Source organism: Corvus hawaiiensis, chromosome 14, assembly GCF_020740725.1.
Source record: "Corvus hawaiiensis isolate bCorHaw1 chromosome 14, bCorHaw1.pri.cur, whole genome shotgun sequence".
NCBI classification, from domain to species: Eukaryota; Metazoa; Chordata; class Aves; order Passeriformes; family Corvidae; genus Corvus; species Corvus hawaiiensis.
Window position 1 is genome coordinate 1,394,159 of NC_063226.1, and position 13,704 is coordinate 1,407,862.

Below are 13,704 nucleotides of genomic sequence, written 5' to 3' on the forward strand. Positions count from 1 at the left end.
CAATGAAATTACGTTAATGCTGCCTGGGTTGAGCATCACATATTTTATAACTTCATTACAGTTTTGAGCTAAAATCTCTCCCTCTCCTTAGTGCTATATATATTAAACAAAAAAACCCCCAACACATTATTTGTTTTCAATCCCTGCTAGTAAAGATAATGTTATTCCACTTATTATAATGAAGTTAAGTGCTTCAAATAGTCCTTCATGTGGCAGCATCATCTATGTCCTAAGCTGAAGTGTCCATATCTACCACTTAAAAAGCATTCTCCTTGCTATGGGTAACCATTGAAATATACCCTGGGCTAAAGACCCCTTCTCATTTCCTGGGAACTGAGCGTGCTGCTTAGTGAAAAACTGTTCACCACCCATCTAAACTCACAAAAACATATCTAATGTTTGAGTACAAAGGAAAATGACAACTGCACTAACACGATTTCAGTGCATCTAGTGTTCATAAAGAAATGACAATTTCAAGCTGTCACACTGCTGAAGAATTCTAAAATTGCTGTTGATGCACCATGTAACCAGAGAACAGGTGCTAGAGCTGATTGGAGCGCAGTTCATATTAAATAGAGACCTTTGGAAAGGAAAGGCACATTCTGCCAGGGAAATTTGGAGAGGTTCAGGTGATAACGCATATTTATGAATACTGGCAAGCCATGGTAAAAGAACAGGAGGTAGAAAGATAAAAAAAAAAAATTCTTGGATGAACACGGTGATATCGCAGCAAAAAAGCAGACTCTTTCTCCACAGAGACATTATTGCCATACACCATGCAGGACAGTCAAACCTTTAATAATAACAATGACACAGCACGAAAAAGGCTTCCCTCTCAAAAAGAAAAATCAGCGGCTGTAGTTAATGAAAATCCTATTTTCCTAACATTATCAGTATCTGAAGGACAATCTAGGTGCTTTGGGACACCCTGCAGCCATTATCTCACAGAAGGTTAAATGGAGCTACCAACTCTTCAGCAACTTCTCTCTTTTTACTAAACTCCACAGCAGAACGGATTCAGCTACAGATCCAAAACAAAGATAGCCAAAGGTGTGTAGAAAGCTGTTTCAGCCAGCATGTAAAACAGTGGGGAGCATTTGGCAGGTTTTAATCTGGAACTAAGTCCCTTCCAAAGAACCCAGACAGTTCAATGCCCCTTTTGTACCTCTCAGTCTCTGGAGCTTCTGCTGACTGTTTGACCAGGCTGCCTTTCCCAGAGTTTCTGCAATACTGGGGCTGGGGTTGCAGAGGGATTCGTGGGGGAGGAAGAGAGAAAAGGAAATAAAAATCGAGTAAGGTCATTCAGCTGTTGGAACTTTAATGGCTGAATTGAAACTCTCCTCCATCCTGTTACCTCCTCCTGCAAAACACCTACAGATGCTCAGTAACCTGGAGTGTTCATCTTGTATCTGCTGACCTCCCTGGAAGTTGTTCAGAGCTCTCAAACACAGCACACGTGGTTTGGGGACCCCATTTGTGCCACTTTGACGTATGGGTTTGCATTAGTCAGACAGGACAGAAAAACAGCTGCAAGGAAAAACAAAGATAATTTCCCCTATTCTTCCCCCTCCTGCTGATTCAGCCCTGAAGCCCCTCAGACTCTCGGGCTGCAGGAGCCAGCATGTGAGCAGGTACCACAGGTAGTACCCAGTCACTGATTTTTATGGACACAGGGACCTGAAAGAGGCAAAACCAAACTCACCAAACATCTATCATACACAGCCAGAGCCAGATAGTGCTCTACAGCTCATGGATGGTTATAAATTCCACCTTGACCCCTGCAGCCGCAATATTTTACTCCTGTAGTTATCCTAGGCTGGACATAGCTGTAAAAAACCCTCTTTTCTGAAATCCCCTCACAATGTTTGCCTTCATGACCATGTGTTTCAGCTAAATCCAGATTTTGACTATGGCATAAACAAGCATTTTTCTAATATTTCAGTGAATGACTCCTTGATTCTGTACTGTGTAATGGAAGAAGGAAGGGAATGATCAGATACTGTGGCAGTGGAAACACTGATAAGATCTTATCAATTTGGTATTTCAGTCAAAGCCTTTAAATAAACCTACATTTGCATAACTTCTATTCTTCTATCCTTTTGTAAATGCAAATAAAACATCACCATTGGGGAAACAGAAGCAGGTTGACAAATAAACCCTTGGGAAAGACAGGTACTTCCAGCTTCTCTTCTGTGCCTGAATATTCCCCCCCTTTCTAATAGTCACAGTGGATAGCATTTTTCCAGCCCTAAGACACACAGGTATGAATTCAGGAATATCAGAGGAGAATCTAGAGAAGCTTCCCGTGAGATCCAGTTCACAGACCGTGGCTTCAGAACTTAACTCATGTAAGGTTCCTGTGAACACGAAGCTTCTGGATTTGAACCCATCCTTAATAAGAACAAATCCATCGGGTATCCCTTGCTATCTTTGAAATTGGTTCTAGGTTAGCAGAAAAGAAGATACGGTTGAGGCTTTAGGAGAGTAAAGAATAAAAACCCCAAGGTCGCACATGAAGTGTCTGACAAGAACTTTGCCAGTGACTTGTAGGTGATGTGACAGACAGGGGTGATGAAAGTCTTGCATCCAACAGCCAAATTCTGGTTTTGCTCTGCAGAAAAGGCTTCTTTCTGTTCATACCTTACTGTCAGCTCTGATGTAGCGAGAAGCACATTTCTCCTGGCACCCAGTGATCTGCACTGGACATCACAAACTGTTGCAACCCATCAAAGGCAGGAAAACAAGGCTCTGGTAAGATCACTAAACACATCAGTGGGATAAAGACAAAACAGATCCTGCAGTGTCAAGCAGAACACGGAGGGGCACAGTGACCTTAACAGAATCACACACACAGCCCCCACGGACAGGGGCTCTCTGCTAATTACACGGGTATTTTGCTAATGTGCCGAGAGAGAATCCAACCACTCTGCTGGGCCTGCTTCTCAAATCTTTCAAAGGTCAAAATGAAACTGGAAGTAATCTAAAATGTCCTGCTCTTGCCCTTCTGTCCCCAGTGACATTTTGGATCCACGTGCTGGACTAAGCAGCTTGACACAGAATGCACTCGGCCATGTCTCCACCGAAGGGAGTACATGGAAAAGCATTTAACATTGACTTATTTGTGCTCCCATTTTAACCAGCTGGAAATCACAGGCTGGCCAGAAAGGGATGCATTTAAAAGTCCTACCTGTGAACGTTGGTGTTACAAAATTTAAACGTGAATAAGCAATACCAGTAACTTCAGTGGAGTCCTGCAAACGGCTCCATTCTCCCAAAAGAGGTGAAATGTTTGGTTCTCAGATTGGGCACGGACAACAGAGGACAGAGGCCCCTGAGGAGGTGCAGGGTGTGTTAGAAGAGGGGTGGTGAGCACAGGGTGTGAGCTGCAGGGCACAGGACAAGTTCTGCCCTCAGACTGAGCCAGAGATGCACTCTGGTGTCTCAGGGTGCAGGCTGTACCCTTTAATACAACTGCTTTGAGATTTTAAAAGTAAATCCTGACTTGCATAGCAAAGGCTTGTTTGCTTATGACTTTTTCTTTACAAGTAAGGCTTTAAACTTTCTTTGCCACGAGCTTCCCCTCACTCTCTTTACACTTTATGTGTGGTACAGCACGCAGGTTTCGTTTTCTGCTGAATTCACACTTTTTGTTTGCTTATATATTTCAAGATCTCAATCAATCATGTTGTCAAAACAGTCTTTTTGTATCATCTACCTACCACACTTGTCATTAGAGATGTTTAAAGCTCCAGTGCTGTAGAGAGTCTGATTTACGCTCTGACATCTCCCACACTGAGCTTATTATAGTCATGTATAAACTGCCCTTTCACAAGCTTTAATTAGGAAATAACAAATGGTTCAGGAGCATGCTGTTAGGCAGTTTATTCTTTCTAAATTCAGTATTTCCACTGTACTCTACCGATCACAATGTCGTGCTATGCAACAATCATGTTGATTTCTAAATTTTTACTTTAACATTTAAATCTCTTTGTGACCTTTTCCCTTCTCCTCCGTCTCCTCCTCCTCAAACACATTTTACAGTTTTCTGAATTGTTCTAGATGCAATATTTCTGAGCTGAAACAGGAATAAGCTAAAAATAAGCACTGCACCATCAGAAAACATTTATTTTATTAAAGGCCCACTGGAGAGGTGGCTTTCTTGGTAACACACCATACTCTCTGCATTCTAATACAACACTACAGCCTTGCAATTTCACTAGGACTTTAATAAAAACTGAGATGAATTATATTGTTCAGTGGCTTGGAGTCACAAATTCCAGAAAGGGTTATATAGTTCAATTAACCAGTCACCACATTGCCAGAGTTTATTTTATACAGTAAAATTAACACTGGGGAAATGCATCTGCAGCAGTTGCTGCAGACCACAGTGTTATATCAAACACGGTCTGGAGAGATAATCACACAGACCCCAAAATAAAAGGGGGAGGAAGTCCTAGAGGTCAAACATGAAAGCAATATTTCAGACGTATCTATGCATCCTGTTTGCAAAACTTTGTTTTCCATGTTTATAGGTGGAATAGTTTCGTTAGAGAAGATGCTGATTTGAACCTCACTGACACAACCAGTCCTGCAGCACCTGTTTATTTCCCAAAAGAATGTGGTTTAGTATTTATGAGGCAAAGTCCCAGCCGAGTCCACCTGCAATCAGTCACTGCTGCTTTGCAGCAAAGACTTCTGAACAGATTCATCACCACAACTGCCTAAAGATTATTCTATTCCAAAATCCTGTTTTCACTGCACAGCACCAATGGCAACAACAAAAAGTCTAAAAGGGCTCAAGATGTTTCTCTGACATGCTTGGCCTGTATTTCCCACCTGAGAGCTGGTTATTGCTCGGGTACGTGGTGCCCTTCCTCTTCAGCACCTGCTCAGATTACTTCAGGCCACTGTTCCAGTTGTTTTGGTACCAGATTTGGTCCAAATGCCTCTTCCTTAGCATTTCACAGCCTCTAGTTACTGTCTCCTGTGTAAGAAGCTTCTGCACAGCTCGGTGTCCAACTGCATAGGGTGGCTGGGCTCTCCAGCTGGCACGGGCTCTCCAAAGGCACTCTCTGCCACAGGTACTTTTGGAAGGGATGCTGGAGAAAGCACCAGCAGTTGTGATATTTTGAGCTTAGAATCAGCAAAGACCTAAGAATCAGCATGCACACACTCATGGAGGCCTCAGCAGCAAGAAGCACAACCAGCAATGAGGAATATTTAGGCTTGCACATTGTCCTTTATAGAGATGTTCACACCAGGGTCAAAAGCAAAGGCACTGCACACTGGTAACTCATCCCTGGAAGGGCTCCAGGCCAGGCTGCATGAGGCTCTGAGCAACCTGTTCCAGTGGAAGGTGTCCCTGTCTGCAGCAGGGGGCTGGAATGGGATGAATCCCTCCAGGGTGAATCACCCCATAGCAAAACAAGGTCTCTTTCAGGTCCCTTCCAACCCAAACAATTCCATGATTTGCTTTACTTGCTGAGATAAACACACAAACAGCAACTTCGTCAATGCCTGGCAATGTGGAATATTCCCCTGCTTGGGAACTGATCTGTTTTCCTCCATGAAAACAAGTCTTGGGCGCTGCTCAGGAAGCCTGTCTCTGTAAGAGGCATTTTGAGAGGTTTTTTCTGTGATTTCTATAGAATAAAAACACATGTATACAGAAATGCTAACACAATACCTCATTAAACCCACCACACCGCACTTGATAATGCACAAATATGGATTTATTTGACACATGAAGATAGATGCATCGTTATAAAAGGGGCGCACTGGAGTGCACTGGTGATCAAACTAAGCCCAGCCTGTTGAAAATTGTATTTCCACTTTATTAGCTCCAGTCATTCATCAACTTGCAGAGAAATTCTTGCTCAAACAACATCTTTCTCAAAGGGTTCTTTGGGGAACAGAATACATAGCTTGTTTTAAAAACTGATATATTTTGTTTTAATAAAATGTTTGGCTTTGAGTACACAGACTGATACACTCTGTTGAAATGTGTTAGATCCCTAGATAACTGCATAACACCAGAGTATTATCTGACACGTTTTTGAAGTCTATTTTTACTTTTTTTAATCTATTATTTTATTTATGTTTGGTGGTAGGCTTTATTTTTATTTATTCGCATTTGTTACTTGCAAAGTTTAGTCCTGGCATTTCATCTGAAGGTTCTGTGTACTTTTGGCAAGCTCTGAGGGAGACTGCTGGGACTGGGATGAGCAAACTTTGTCCTAGCTCTTGCATCCCATAGGATGTGGATCTGAAATGGAATTAGGCTGAGACAGAGCCATATTCAGCTGTGTGCTGAGTGACTTCCAAAGCAGGGGAATTTTCCACTTTCCAGGAATGTGTTTACGTTGCAGATATGAAGAACTAATTTCCAATTCTTCTAGATCTGACTCAAACTCTCATTTACTTATCAGGCCTGTTATAAATCCTGGGCTTGCCTACATCATTTGCTGATACAATGTGTTATTATCCTTCTAGATAAAATAAGTGTGAGTGAATACCTCAAGGGTGAATTATCCTATATCAAAACAAGAAAGTGAAACAATATGTAAATTATATCCAAAAGTTCCAAGGAATAAAAATGACAGAATTTTAAAATTCCAATAAATAACTGAATAGTTACCACTCTTTACAATCTCTCTGCTCTCCTGAATGTTTTACCGGGTTGAGTTTCCCAAGGCAAAAATACAGTTCCAGTTTATAAATAATTTCCTGAATCTACAGAACTTACAGGCAATAAAGAATCTCACAGAAGTCTGAATAGCCATCCTTTTTACCACAGGAGTTTCCTTGCTCTGGTCTGTTTTTGCAGACAGGCTCTAAATGTGACCATTTCCTGGGTATTTGCTTACCCCTCCTTACAGCAATTACCCTTTTTTAGCAGGGAGGTTTATTGCACCAGCAACCAAACACCTTTCAAAGTCCAACAGGCAAAATTCGGTATCATTTGGAAGGATCCATCTGGATCAATTTAAACAGCCACAAGCGGCCATATCCTGAATGTTGAGACTATTACATGAAATCCAAGGCAAACATAACAAACTCAGAGGGGACTCGGAATCTTCAGTTACACCTTACTGAGATACACAATTTAACCCAAATAGCATCACTTGTAAGCTTCTCTATTATTCTCTGCGAAGTTATTCCAGTAATTTGCATTGAGAAATCCCTGTTTTTAATGTGTAAACGAGCAGAAGAATTGAAGAAATGTTTCCCTTCTATTTCATTCTCATACCCATGTGCTTCTTCCCATCCAGAATCCACCCTCAGCTCCCCAGAATCCCTTTGTCACAGGTGAACAATGCTGGTATTTCTGCTGTATTACAGGAACAGCACATCTTCCCTGTGAATGGCTGCACAGCTGAACAGGCCTAAATTAAGTTTCTCTGTGTTGTGAAGGTGCCTGGATTGCACTGCACATCAGCTGCACCTCTGCTCCTCCCCGAGGCACAACAAAGGCTCTGGGTGCACAATGTACCACAGCTGGCACGGATGGAATGCCTGCACAGAGTACTTCAGGTGTTTGTACTGATATTCACTACAGGAGAGGCAGAGTTTAGTGCGAAATGTGTCTGAAACAGTAGCTTTTCAAAAACTGTCTGCCTTTCAGTGTATGTAAGGTGGAGAACAGATGCACAAACCCATTCCCTCTGTGGTGCTTTTAATGCTATCAAAAATTCTTTCCCGGAATTCAATATTCTGAAAGGCAGTAAAAGCACAGAGAGGCCTAGAATCTGAGATAGCACAAGAGCACCAAAAAATATGGTGAACTCTCTGAAAACACCGAAAATTTAATGGATTCAAGTAAAGAGGGGGAAAGAAGCAGGGATATTATTTTGCTGTGCCTTTTGTTTTCTTCCCTCATCTTCCCATTCTGCTCTGCAGTCTCAAGCAGGAGTGTGTGTAGTCCTAATTAGAGTTGGAAGCCTTCGTGGGGAGGAAGAGCTGTGCCAAGTGACGGCACAAAGCTTCAAATCTGAAAGGCTAAATACCCCCATAAAGTCACACAGAGATGTGTGCTCTGGCTCTGCTGAGGGACGGCAGCTCACGGGCTGTGAGTGAGGAGGAGCCACGGAGCAGTGACAAGAAGCTCAAGTTAACAAGACCTGCTGGGAGGAATTTGCTGCAAACAAAAAGGTAGATGGGTCTTTCTTTCTGGTTCCAATATGTTCCGTGTTGACTTTATGAGCTTTTCCCAAAAAAAAAAAAAAGCACAGAAATCTTGGTGAGCAGTGTAAGGAAGTCATAAAGAAGCTCAACAGCAGCAGAAGGGCTGATGCCTGCAAGGACCAGGGCCAAAGTCCCACATGGCTGACAAACAAGCAGTGGGAATCAGAGGAAGGCACTGCAGTGTCAGGATGCTGAACACGGGATGGATCACGGAGCCCATCGTTCTTGATGAGCAGCCCCTGTGAAATGAAGCTCTAATACCTCGTTGGATAAAGCACTGGTTGCTCTTCAGCTGAACACACAGGTCAAACACGTCCAGGCAAATATCTGAGGGAGCTGTGACTCCGCTGCTCCTCTCTGTCAGTTTGGGTTTGGATCCACTCTGACTCCTGCTGTACTTGTGGGGATTGAAACAGGACAGCTCAGAGCTGGAAGGGCCATTGAGCCACGTCTCAGTAGTGTGTGAGCACCTCCTTCCAAACTGGGTTATTGACAGGAGTCATTCCTGGTGGGTATTTACACCCTGACAAGGAGCACAGTCCTGACATCATTAATTAAGCAAATACACGAGCTCATTAAAGAATACAAACCCAGAGAAGGCCTCGCCACTTCTGTGAATTAGGTCTTGCAATCTATTTATCCTGCCAAAATGACACATTTCTAAAGCTTTTACACCTACCTGAACTCTGCTGTTTTTCAAGGGGTTTCTGTGATAATCCAGCTGCAGCAGGTAAGCTTTATAAAAGCACACAATATTTTATGTCATACCTTTCATCCTGAGATATTTCAAAATCTTAAATTAAATTATAATTTGGACAAAAGTAATTTATTACAGCTCTGTAGTGCAGCCTTGTTCTATGGTGGGATGAACTAACCATTATTTCAAAGACCACAGCACACCAGGTTTGCAAAAAAAAAGAAAAATCCTGAAGTGACTGTTAACCTAAATGCAGATTAATATCAACAGCAAATCACTTGCGTATTTCTTTCAGGATTGACTAAGGAAGTCTGAAATAATTTCTCACAGGCTGCTAAATGCCAGTTAGCAGGGGGCCTTCTGCTTATTTGTTTGTCTTCTATATGAAGAAAGACTTTTGCCTACCTGAGCTAGACCCAGAACTGTCAGCTACTCCCCAGCTCCTGCATAAACCACTGAGGTGTCCAGAGCCTGAGAAGTATTTGAAATTAATATTTGAAACCATCTGGTCAAGAAAAATATACTGAAGCTTGAAAAAAAGACAACTGTCAGGAGACAGAGGCATAATTAATTCAATTTTAACATCCATACAGAGGCAGTGCTAAGGCAGGACCAGGGGAACCAAGAATTTAATTTCTCTGCTCCAAACTTTCTGCCACTCTGGAAGAGTAACTGCGACTGCTGCTGTCTGAAAATGCTTTCAGCAAAAGCCTCAGCGTTCCAAATGGGCCCGCAAATCTCATTCCTGTATGGTTTTAAAGTTGTTTAGTTCTGAATCAGCAGTCTAAAAGTGTGTTTAAACACTGCAGGTAACCATTTCCCAAGGAACAAATAGGGAGGAAATCAGGTTATAGCGAGGGCACCCAGCAGGACTCTCCTACTGTCTGCTCAGTGTCAATGTAAACGGATTCCTTTAAGAAAGACACTCGGGGAGAAGGGAACAGATTGTGGGAAACATGTTCTGCATGCAAGAAAGAGCCAGGAGATGGAATGCTGGATACTATGAGATAATTATGCACAGGGAAGAAAAGAAGAATCAGACAGGGTAGCAGCAGAATAACAATATTTCAGGAGATGGGAGCTGTACAAACCAGGCTGACTTGAAGGAGCACGAGGCAGATAATAGATGAGCATCCTCTCTCACTCTGCGCTCACTTACTAATTCATGGAAAATAACTGCCATGCTGCAAGTTTCTGATGGTTTATCATTGTTCAGGTCACTAAAACTACTGGTTTTGCCAACCACTGAGTTATGAACTAAACAAGAAACATACTACAGAGAACTGTAAATGTTTATGCAGTAAATAAAAAAAAAATTACTTTCAGGCATGCTAAAAAAATGGATTATGACAGCTGAAAAATTGAGAAAAGGTTGCTGTAATAAGCACAAAAAACCCTATCTGGAAAGATGCTAAGTAGGCACAAATCTGAGCTGTGGGCAGCCCAAAACCTCTCTGCATGTGACCTTCACTCCAGGGGGGCTGTAAGGAACAAAATCTCCCTGGATACAACCTCATAACACAGCACCTCACACACCACAAAAAACCCGAGAGCACTCAAAGGAGAATGGGATGGAAATGGGGTCCACTGCCACAGCATCAAGAGATTTAAATAGGTTTCAACTAGTTCTAGCAAGGGTCTAGCAGAACATAACACATCTAGCCTATCAAAAGTGTGGGATTACCTCAGTGACTAATGCAAGATAATGATACTTAAGATAGAAATTTTTGTTATTTTGTGGTGTTCTACTATGGAGTCACTAAAGGCGCTACAAAAGTGATGCACAGCCAACAAAAATGACCCATCAGAAAAGAAATTTAGTTCTTTGTTTTCAAATCCACTTGATTATTGCGAATTTGAAATCTCAACTCTTAATGAATTTCTTTTTTAGTAGAGATAATGTAATTAGACAAGAGAGCCTGAAAATATAGCTTGGGAACAATGTGGTAAAAATGGATCAGGGAAACAAAAGTCACTGGCAAACAAAAAAAGCATCTGTGTGTATATATATGTACGTGTATGAGAGACAGCTGACCTGGGCCAGTTGAGGACTGAGTGTCCCTTTTGCTTTCCTGCATATGCACAAGAGAAAAGAAAAAAAGTCTTTTAAACTGCCTCATTCTTGAAACAAACATAAGACTTCCATGAGCAATAAAAATCTAGTCAAAGAAGTTCTCAAGCCTTAAAACGATGACCTCTTCCTGTTTTAAATAATCAGTAAGCCCATGGCAAGGTCTGAACTTTTGTTAATCTTCTGAACCTGCTGCTTCCATTCTAAAACCTTTATAACCAGAGCAACAGCACAAAGCCAAACAGGGGTTTCAGCACTATCTGTAATATGTAGCCTATCAAGAAAATAAACTCCAGTTTTAGACTATGACAGAGCAACAGCCATGAGTGTGCTTGTTTTAAGCTTTTGCTTTAGGAAGAAGGAAAAGGAACATGGCACAAGTCATCACTAGACAAGATTCTGAGATTCTTCCCTCCAGTTCACAAATTCAACTTATCTCAAGAGCATGAGGACAAAATAAAATCAAAAGAGAACACTGTGCATGGTCAGCAAGGAATGGTCAGCAAATACCACTTTGCCTGCAGGTCCCCATTACATCACCCAAATAACAGAGACATTTGGTGCTGTGACTAGGAATGTGAGAGGGAAGGGTGACTACAGCAAGAGCAAGGAGCCTTCATGGAATACAAATTATGGAGTACAAATCACAGATTTCAAAACTGGAAAGGTCTCAGGACTAATGAAGTGAGAGCAAACAGGAACTCTCTGCATTGCTGAAAAAGTAGTCAACAAAATTAGGGAGCAAATGAAACACTCCAGAATGGGTGGTAATTACCACGGCTCACAAATGAGAAGTGTGATACTCAATCACAGAAAGCAGCAACAGAAGAAGCCCAGATATTGTAATTGCAGGAAAAGATAATCATGTGTATAATAAAGTAACAAAGAAAAGTGTGGTAACCAGGAGATCAGAAAGGATTCTGTAAGGGATAATACAAAAGAGGGAGTAATACAGAATAATTTCAGAGAGCAAAATGAGGAAGCTGGGGAGAAAGAATGGTAAGGGAGAAAGAGGGATTTTATAACATGCTGGCTAGAGTTGTTTTTTTTTATTTTAAAGACCAAGCTAATTAGACACTGAATAGTCATCTAGAACAAAGGTTAAGCATCAGCTGTTAAGAGAGAAGAGAGCACTCAAGGTGAACCTATCACAGATTTCAAAGTTGCAGTAAAAAATAAAAAGAAGATGATGGAAGACTGGCTTAAAATTTTAGGGACAGAAATAGCACAAGAAGTGACAATTTCTCCTGTGGTTTTGTTATTGTTGGGAACAAGTGGTATGCATACAAATCATGAGTATATTTTTTGATGCACTTTTTAAAAGAATGTATCCCGGTGCAGTAGCTTACAGTTAATGGAAATATTCTAATTATTGAATATATGTGAAAATAACATCGACACAAATCAGAAGACTTTTATCTCATAAAATGTAGTTGGTTTGCCTTTCTGCTTGTTATGACATGATTCCTGGAAATGTGATTGCAACCAAATATTCCAGTTAATACAGACCAGGACCTGCACGCCTCAGCTCCAAAGCAGAAGGGGAAATGGATCCTACATGAAAAATAATTAGACTGGGTAGCACCTCATTCCATACCTCATAATCCTTTAGTCTGAAATCACTATTCTTCCAAAACTGAAAAATTTGGCATCCTTTGTGTCATCTTATTGTAAGTCTGGGTTCCTTGAAGAGTCTCTGTGGAAACTCAGTCCTGTGCAAACACCAGAGACAAAACCCAGTTCAAACATTTCTCTGCTTTGTGTGATCCCTCCCAACAACTCACCCCAGTCCCTGCTCAGGCTTGGGGCAGTGTCACTTTGTAAAGGGTGTCTCTGTCCACCTCGACAACCACACTGCTCTGCTTTGGGCTCGTTCCTGGTATCCAGAGCAGCCCTGCTGCACTGCTTCTTTATATCTCTTTTGCTCAAATGCAATGGCATCCAATGAATTTATACTGTACGTATTTATTAGCAACATCTGCACTTCTAAAACCCTATAAAGACTTTCAAAGTGTCCTATTAAAATAAGTAAAAGCATCATGAAGTTCATGGGGATTTTCTGTATGTTTTAAATATTTTTTCAGCATTTTTTCTAAGGAATCATTTTCCTATGTGGGAAAGAAATCTATGTCTAAATAATTTATTTTATCTGAACACATATTGGTCATTGAAATGCAACTTATCTTTATTTTGAGAGCCTAAATGGACTTCAGATGTTCCTTCTTTGATATGTTGCAAGGTGATACATTTCTGCTACAAGAATTACGAACTCTGCGTTTCTCACTCCATGTATTTGGTTTTGTATCTTTTTTCCCCAGGAATATTTAATGAGGTTTTTTGTTTGTTTGTTTTCTTGTTGTGTTGTGTTTGGGGTTTTTTAACTGACAGCTACATTTTACAGTAGCATAGAAAAATCCAGGCTAGATGCAAACTGGAACAGTGGCTAATTCAAACTCCTGTTCAGAGTTGAGCCATGAGATCAGTCAAGATTATCCAACACTTCACCCACTCATGTAATGAAAACCGCTCAGGATGGAGACAATGCAACCTCTCTGCACAGCCTGTTTCTATGTTTGACTGTTCCAGGAATAAAAAAAAGGGAAAGAAAAGTAATAAATGTCAAAAAAGGCTTTTCTTCCATCCAGCAAGAGCCGCTCTGCCCACTGTCTCTCATCCTCCCACCCTGCAGCACTGATGGCACCCACAGGCGCTGGCAGGATGCTCGTGGCCCCTGTGCCTTCCCTCCTTCTCC